Below are 6,360 nucleotides of genomic sequence, written 5' to 3' on the forward strand. Positions count from 1 at the left end.
AAGTAAGTGATATGAAAACTGGTGACCAGTTCAGGAGTTGTGGAGATGAACATGCTATAAAGCTACAGAATTGAATAGTGATGAGAAGAGAGTGAGAGAACTATGTAACCCAATCGCTTCCACCAAATCACACAAGAGGAAGGAGGAATAAGAAGAAAGCAACAAGGCGCCTGGGTGGCTCAGTGGGTTAAAGCCTCTGCCTTCCGCTCAGGTCATGATCTCAGGTTCCTGGGATCAAGCCCCACATCAACTCCTGCATCAGGGCTCTCTGCTCAGCAGGAAGCCTGTTTCCTTCTCTCTCTCTCTGCCTGCCTCTCTGCCTACTTGTGATCTCTCTCTCTGTCAAATAAATAAATAAAATCTTTAAAAAAAAAGAAGAAGAAGAAGAAGAAGGGGCGCCTGGGTGGTTCAGTGGGTTAAGCCTCTGCCTTCGGCTCAGGTCATGGTCCCAGGGTCCTGGGATCGAGCCCCGCATCAGGCTCTCTGCTCAGCGGGGAGCCTGCTTCCCCCTCTCTCTCCGCCTGCCTCTCTGCCTACTTGTGATCTCTCTGTCAAATAAATAAATAAAATCTTTAAAAAAAAAGAAGAAGAAGAAGTAGAAGAAGAAAGCAACAACAAAGAGCCTATGAAAAAGTATTACAGAAGAAAAAGGATAAAGAAATGTTTAGGACTTCAAGGTATACTGAAAACATATTTACCTCTGCTTTATCTTGACATTCCAGTCAAAGGATTTAAGGGAATTTGAAATACACGGGCACACGCGTGTATGCGCGCCTGCACACACACACGCACAGCACTAACCTAAACTCAAAAAGACAAAGAGAACAAGAGAAGAAAAGCATAGATAAGAGATATGAACAAAAGTTTGAAAACTCGAAAGCAGATAGAAGGGAAGAAACTGAGCCCGCAAGGAGCTGGTGTTTGGGGACAGGTGAGAACACAAGGCAGCTGGCATCACAGAAACCGGAGGCCCCAGGTACCTTTGATAGGTTAGAATTAAGAGAGCAGGTGTTGCTTAAAAGCATATGAAGAAAGCAGATAGACCCCCCATATCTCCTTCCAAAGTCCGTGAAGCCTGGTAAATACCCACCCATATCTGACCAAGGTAAGATTTTTGGACAACCTGAACCAAAAAGATTCAGGAGTCAGGAATTCTGGGCACAGCTGAGAGTTGGGCTTGAGTTCTATCACTTCTATAAGAATTGGAAGATGGAACCGAGAGATACAACATACAATTGTGACACCCAAGTCCTTTCCTCCCACTTGGCACCAGCAGCCATACTTATCCCCTATAGACAGGGACTGGAGTACTCCTCACTGGGGAAATATGCCTGCCCAAGAGGCAAGACTGACAGGTACTGGCGACTGCGGATCCCTCCGAGAAATGTCGGGATCTCTGTCCACTCAGACTCCAGGGAAGCCGTTATTTGATAAGTCTCTCCCACATCACACACAGAACTTACAGGTGGCCTCTAAGTGGCCTAAGATCATGAGAAGTTGAGAAGAACCCCAAATGTGAAAGAGACCAAAACACATAAAGAGAAGCAAAGGAATGCAGGAGAGGCAGAAATATCACAGGGAGTGAAGGTAAATTTAAAAAGAAAGTAAAGAAAAAGAAACTAATATCCTCAAAAAAGATAAGAGAAATACTGAATTTAAGAAGAAACAGAGTTCTTCAAAAAAAAAAAAAAATGTTCAGGGACCACAAAGAAGTCTTTGGCTATTAAGGATTTAATAAATCTAGACACAGCTGAGATTATTTGAAATCCCTATTAAAAATTATTGGGGGGGAAAAAGGATCTAATAAGACAAATTCATAGTTCAATTAAAATGTCAAAAAAGAAAGTTAGGAAAATTTGTCAGAAAGTAGAATGAAAAAGACAAAAGATGGAAAATAGTAGAGAAAACATAAGACTATTAGAGATACAAACTAGGATGGCCAAAATTCAAGTAACAGAAAGTTATGGAAGAAAGATTAGAGAAAACATAAGGGAGAAAATATCATACTGAAATGTAAATTTCCAGGACCAGACAGCACAATCTTCCACATTGAAAGTCTATCTCACACAACTCAATAAATGAATAAACACTTTTCAAGTTACATGGTACTGACATTTAAGAACTTCAGAAATAAAAATTCTAAAAGCTTCCCAAGTTAGGGCGAGTAAAATCAGTGTACAAACTAAGTAAACACATAGGAGTTTTCAAAACTAACATTAAACTGTACAAGTAAAAAGAGTGAGACAGGGACACCTGGGTGGCTCATTTGGTTAAGCGGCTGCCTTCGGCTCAGGTCATGATCCCAGCGTCCTGGGATCGAGTCCCACATTGGGCTCCTTGCTCCGCAGGGGGCCTGCTTCTCCCTCTGCCACTCTGTCTGCCTGTGCTCACTCTCTCTCTCTCTGACAAATAAATAAATAAAATCTTTAAAAAAAAAAAAAAAGAGTGAGACAACAAATTATAAAATAAAAATTTTTATAAGCTGCAATTTTGTGCCCTACCAAAGGAGCAAAATGTGTGAGGGTACAATAAGAAAAAAAAAAAAAAATTTAGACGTTCAAGTTCTCAAAATTCTACTTCACTGACTCTCTTCCTCAAGAAGCTCCTGGAAAATAAGCTCTACTGAAACAAGGAAAGAAACCAAGAAAGAACACAAGCATCCAGGAAAGAAGGAGCTCAACATAGGAAAGAAGTAAACTCCCAGATGATGGTGAAGGGGAATTCCAGACTAACAGTGAGGCAAAATCCCAAGACAACAGCAATGCTCCAGGTCCCAATAAAAGCAGGAGGTTGAAGAACTCCAGAGAGAACATCTCCAAGAGAAAAATAAAACTGGTAAATTGAGAGGAGATTAATCTATAGGACAGTTTAAGAATGAATTAATGATAGATATGCCAAAATTAATCAGTAGGCAACTAGAGATCCCAGGAAAGAAAACAGTCGCTTTTGTACTACATTATATGTCTGAGAAAGGAAACATACCTGTTGTAATAATGTAAACATTAAATACTGATTGATGGAAAAATTATGAAAATATTCTTCTGGGGTATTGAGGAGGGATTATTATAAAGATAATATTAGATAATCCTCACATTCCATAGTATAACAATAAATTCAAAAAAAATAAAATCAAGAATAAAGAATAAATAAAGAATAAAATAAAGAAAGAATAAAATCAATATAAGGGTGTTATTTAGACCAGAAGGTAGTTACCAGAAGACACCAAATGAAAGAGTTCAAAGGATTGTCTTTGGACGGTGGGAAGTCGAATGGCCAGGGTTAAGCCAAGATGAAGCAGACAACTGGTTTCTTTAGAGTAGGCATATTATAGGCTGTCATTTTAACTAGAATATTAATAAGAAAAATATGTAATGGTATGAGAAAATATTATTTGGGTGATCCAGAGGAAGGAAATGATCTAGTAAAAGATCCAAAAGAACTTTTTAAAGAAAATGCTGAGAATCCTCAGTTAAGAAGATAAAACCTCTATAAACAAGAAGGCAAAAATCACAAGGAATAAAACAGGATAGAAATGACAACTGAAAGTTAGATGGACTGAAACAGAGCTAAAAACATAATAGTAGAATAAAAAATTGACATCAGAAGCTGTATGAAACAGGAGAACTGTTGCAGAAAATGGAAATGATATTACTGAGGACACATGTAAGCAGCCATCCAAGAAGACAGAGAAAAGGGACAACAGGATGAAAATGATGAAAGAAAAAGAGTCATGAAGACTGAAGTCAGAGAAGAGGGCCAAGATAAGATACTGCTAATGAAGAAAAGCTCAAAATAAATAAAATACAAATAATAATCAGAGTCTGCAATGGACTGAATTTTCATGTTCCCCCCTGAAATTTGTATAGTGAAACCAAACCTTCAGTATGATGGTATTTGAAGGGCCTTTTAAAAAGTGATTAGGTCATGGAAGCAGAGCCCTGAAAATTAGATTTGTGTCTTATAAAAGAGGCCCCCCTTCTACTACGTGAGGTTATGTGAAAAGATGGCTCACTACACAGGGCATGGGGGGTGGCTCAGTCAGTTAAGCCTCTGACTCTTGGTTGCAGCTCAGGTCATGATCTCAGGGTTGTGAGATTGAGCCCCATGCTGGGCTCCCATGCTTGACATGGAGTTTTCATGAGGAGAACACAGGCAGCAACCTCTTCGACCTCAGATAGCAACTTCTTCCTAGAAACATCGCCAAAGACAAGGGAAGCAAGGGCAAAAATGAACTATTGGGATTTCATCAAGATCAAAAGCTTTTGCACAGCCAAGGAAACAGCCAACAAAACCAAAAAATAAGTGACAGAATGGAAGAAGATTTTTGCAAATGATATATCAGATAAAGGGCTAGTATCCAAAATTTATAAAGTTATCCATAAAAAGAAGTACACTCTTGACAAAGTTTTAACAACAACAACAAAAATGAAGAAAATGATTGTACAAATAATCAGAAAGAAAATGTGTGTTCTCTTAAAAAGAATGATGGTCAAGAATAATGGTCAGTAGAGGCACCTGGATGGCTCAGTCATTAAACATCTGCCTTCAGGCTCAGGTCATGATCCTGTGGTTCTGGGATTGAGCCCCCATCAATCTCCCTCTCCCTCTGCCACTCCCCCTGCTTGTTCTTTCTCTCTCTCTCTCAAATAAATAAATAAAATAAAATAGAAGAAGAAGAATGGTCAATTTAACAACATCAAGAGAATATTAGTGGAATAAGGTTATAACCCCCGAATTTTATACCTTGCCAATTTGTAGTTCATATGTTAAGGTAGAGAAGTACATTCTTATTTTACACCAGTGTTCATAAAATATCGTCTTATTAGTTTCCCATGACTTCTGTAACAAATTACCACACCCTTGGTGTCGTAAAACAAGACAAATTCATTTTCTCACATTTCTGGAGAGCAGAAGTTCAAAATCAAAGTGGCAGCTAGGCTGTGCTCCCTCCGGAAATTCAGAGGAAGAATCTATTTCTTGATTTTTCTAGCTTTTGATGGCTGCTGGCAAACCTTGGTGTTCCTTATCTTACAGTGTCACCACCGGAATCTCTGCCTATTTCTTCACACTGCCTACCCTATCAACATCTGTGTCAAATCTCCCTCTGCCTCTCTCTTATAAGGATACATGTGATTATATCAGGTTCACCTGGATAACTCAGGATAATCTCTTCAAGATCCTCCACTTTATCACATATTTTTCCATGTAAGACAATAATTACAGATCCTGAAGATTACGATGTGGACATACTTTTAGGACCACCATGTAGCCCACTACACTACCTATATTGACTTTCTTCAAAAAGAAAATTATTGGGGTGCCTCAGTGAGTTAAGCATCTGCCTCCAGTTCAGGTCATGGTCTCAGGGTCCTGGGATAGAGCCCTGCATAGGGAATCCCTACTCAGCAGGGAGTCTGCTTCTCCCTCTCCTCCCAGCTCATGCTCTCTGTCACTATCTCTCTCTCATTCACTCTCAAATAAATAAATAATTTTTTTAAAGAAAAAGAAAATTATTTGTAAACGTCTTCCAACTGATTAAGAGAGTGGGATGAGCTCACGGATGAGGAAACTGTGGCATAAAAGTATTGGCAAATGAAATGATTTTCTAAATAATTATTCAGAATCAATCATCTTGTCCAACTAAATACCAAAAATAATTCTCAAGACAGAATGTATAAAAGAAAAAATGACAATTGGCTCTACATTAAGTCCATATCATTTTACACCTTTTGAATTTTGAACCATATGAATGTAATGCCTACCCAAAACATTAATTTTTTAAAAGAGACAATAAGAAGAATATTTTGGAAAAAGAATCGTTATTTTACATCATAAACAGAAATTTTAAGTGAATTTAATATTCAAATGTAAAATTTGAAACTATAAAACATTTGAAAACTATTGGTGAATTAACCCATTTTATTATGAACAAGGGCATTTGAACTATTTGAAGAATGAAGTATTTATGTAACTTACATAATCGGTTACATACATTGTTTTCTACACACCTAAAATCAAATTGTTTTAGAGTTAGGAACTCTCATATATCAGAGAAATACCTAACAATCTTCTACAAGACTTGGTGAAGGACAAGAAAAAACAATTCGCTGAAAAAAAAAAAAATGAATAGGAACTTATGGGAGATAGGTTATCACATTTTAAATTAAGATATGTCTAAGGAAAAAAGATGCCATTTTTCACCTGTCAGGTGGGTGTAGATTAAAAAGGAATGTCATCAAATGGGCACCTCAAAGACTTCTGGTGAGATCATAAAACAATTTGTCAGTATCTGTGTAGAATATTTTAAAAGGCACTCTTGGGCTGTTTTACATAATAAGCCCTAAACATCATTAGCTTAAA

Source organism: Martes martes (assembly GCF_963455335.1).
Source record: "Martes martes genome assembly, chromosome: 6".
NCBI classification, from domain to species: domain Eukaryota; kingdom Metazoa; phylum Chordata; class Mammalia; order Carnivora; family Mustelidae; genus Martes; species Martes martes.